Here is a 2,851-nt window from a genome sequence, read left to right as displayed (position 1 = left end):
GGCTTCTCAGGCTGTGTTCACGTGGAAGGGGTTTGTCTATGTCTAGTGGGAAGTGAACCAGAGAAACTTCTTGTCTAAACACCTTCATTCATCACGCGGCATTTCCAAGTGAAACTAGTCTTTCCCCTTTAGGAAAACAGGCTTCAGCCCTTGGAGTCCTTGAGATTTGCAAGCCCTTCTATAGATTGTTATCCTGATTTCATATTTGCCTTGGATTATGTTTTGAAGCCATACACAGGGATGAGTACACCATGTCCCTTTAGACTCATGTAGCCTTAGGCAACACGGAGGTGGTGTCCATAGTGTCCAAACCCACCATTTATAGCACATTGTCCAGTGACTGTCAGTGCTTGTCTACCTTTCTGTCTCGTGGTAGCTCCACCTGAACCAGTGATCAGTTCCTGGGTGCTGGATTCAACTGTTAAATTGCTACCACCGGTGGTCTCTAGGCCAACAAGCACCACCCCAAACAATCCTGGGGCATGTCTGGGGCCAGGAATATTCCCACCATGTAGTTTGGGTGTTTGGGAGGGGAATGAAGTTTATTATCTGACTCCAGTGCCAGGGAAGGGTGCCAGGCATGTGTCATTTAATCATGCAAGTGTCACCATTGCTTTCTGAGGAGCATCCCTTTGTGTTTTTTCTTTTCTGAGTCCACAGAAGCACCATGCAAGGTTGGTTGCTCTCAATGCTCAGGGTCTGGCCTCCTGTTGTTCCAGGTGTGGGGAATGATTTGCTGGAGACCTCTCAGGATGTTAAACCTACTGTCCCACCACAGCTGGAGGACTCCCCATCTGGGGAGGTTCTTTACTCTATTCCTTTCCACCTGCCCATCTTCTGCTGGCTGGGCACATGTGAACAACAGTGCCTGAACGTACAACCAAGGCAGGTTCATCCCACCTAAATGAAGACCTTCTCGTCTTCTAACCTCACCTGGTCAGGAGGTTATTATTCTCATGTCTCCTATCCCTCTCCACACACACCAGTGTTGGACAGTCTGCACCCTTCCCAATGCTCAGCCACCAGGACAAAGCTACAACAGCAGGGGTAGAGAGGAGAAGGTTTTCAGGCTGATCCCTCCTCTCCATAGTGTGAAAAACAGCGTTTGCTGGGTCACCCTGCAGACTGGACCTGAGGCTTGGACCCACCATGAGTTATCAGGTCATATTTCCCTCTTGTCCTGACTGCGTTGCAATCCTGACAGGTGCAGTCAACCAGAGCAACCTCAATGACATCTCTCCATGAATAAACTTTGGCACCTTATTTGCATAACAACCTGTGATTATTCCCTCCAGTGCTTTCTATGTGATAACGGTGTTTGGGGAGCTAGAGTTACAGATTTGGCCGGGCAGACAATCACCTCCGCAGGGAGCCCACACAAGTAGGTTAAACAAAAGCTTTATTTCCACACAGTGTTCTCGGGACACGGTGCCAAAATTTCACAGACAGCTCAAAACAAGTGTTGGCAAGGAATGCTCTGCTCCTGTGATGCTTTCTTATTGCAAACAGCCCTGAGTCACAAAATGTATGTTCAGAGCCAAGCCTGAACTTCCTTTAAAATCAGAAGTGTTCAGATTAACAATGCTCCGGTTTGATCTTTAAAGCAATAATGTACCAGAGCAGAGCTCGCATGCAGAGGAGTGTAAGCAGTTTCTACATCACCAGACTCACAATCCATGGTTAAAGCCCTCTGGTACTACAGCAGAAGAAATATTCAATAAGCCGTGGTTACTAAAGCAGTTAATTGCAGTACATCTGCCATCAGATATTAATTCTGTGCTACGTGACTTTTGTACAGTGCACTGCTCCTGGTGAGCAAAGACCTCAAGACTGGAGCTTGAGCCATGCAAAGCCTCTTTGCTACCTTCTCTTCCTGCCCACAGTTTTCTGACTAGTATGGAGAAAGGTCAGTTGGTTTCCTGCAGGATTTCAATATTTTGAAATGTTACTTCAGTTCCAGCTTTTGAATAAAAAAATAAAGAAGGAAATTGGATGTGGAGGTTGGATCTGAGACATCTGCCTCCAGGGTTGCTTTGCAGTGAGAGGCTGGAAGCGGTAACTGAGATAGCCCAGCAGACGGGCAGCTGAGGTGTCTGGCAAACAAACTGTTAGAAAACCAGACCATTTTCCATTTGAAAACTGCTGAACATTTAAAACTTGGCAAACTCTAACAACAATAGCAAAAAAGCTTCAACGTTAATAAATGCCTTCTGTTCAAGACCAACTCGAATTTCATGCATCGTATTGTGGTTTTAATTTGGACATCAGGGCTATGTAGATATAACATATTTCTTATTTGGTCCTTGGCCCTATATTGACTTTCCCTGAGCTTCTCTGCGTATGTTAGTGAAAAAAGTTTCAGACATCTAGCTTTGTGAAAACGAGTGTATTTATTTTCAGAGTCTGCTGTACAGTTTCTTTAACTGTGCCTGCAGTCTGTACGATCCAGTTTGGCTCGTGGACAGCCCCAAGTTGAGAAGAGATAGTGGCAAAAGGGGGATTTAATTCCTTTGAATAAAGTTATTTTAATGTGTCAATGGAAGCAGTCAATAAAAGAGAACCAGCTGGTAAAATTTTTCTTGACTTTCAGGAGATCCTAAACAGGTCCTATGCAGGAAAGGAGACTGTATTGCACCAAGTAATGACAACGTGAAGGGCAAATGTCATGGGTCAAGACTGATATGGAGGCAGGATGCAAAGAGGAGAATTGCGTCATCAGGATTCATTGTGCAACGACTTTTGTGGGTGGGCCTCGCAGTCCCCTGCTGGGTCCTGTGCTGTTTAGCAGAATTTAGAGGTGCTCAGAGACATTGGTCAGGGAATGAAGGAGAATCAAGGGAGACTGAGATCT

This window comes from Pygoscelis adeliae, unplaced genomic scaffold (genome assembly GCF_000699105.1).
Source record: "Pygoscelis adeliae isolate BGI_AS28 unplaced genomic scaffold, ASM69910v1 Scaffold263, whole genome shotgun sequence".
NCBI classification, from domain to species: Eukaryota; Metazoa; Chordata; class Aves; order Sphenisciformes; family Spheniscidae; genus Pygoscelis; species Pygoscelis adeliae.
This window is presented reverse-complemented; position numbering follows the sequence as displayed.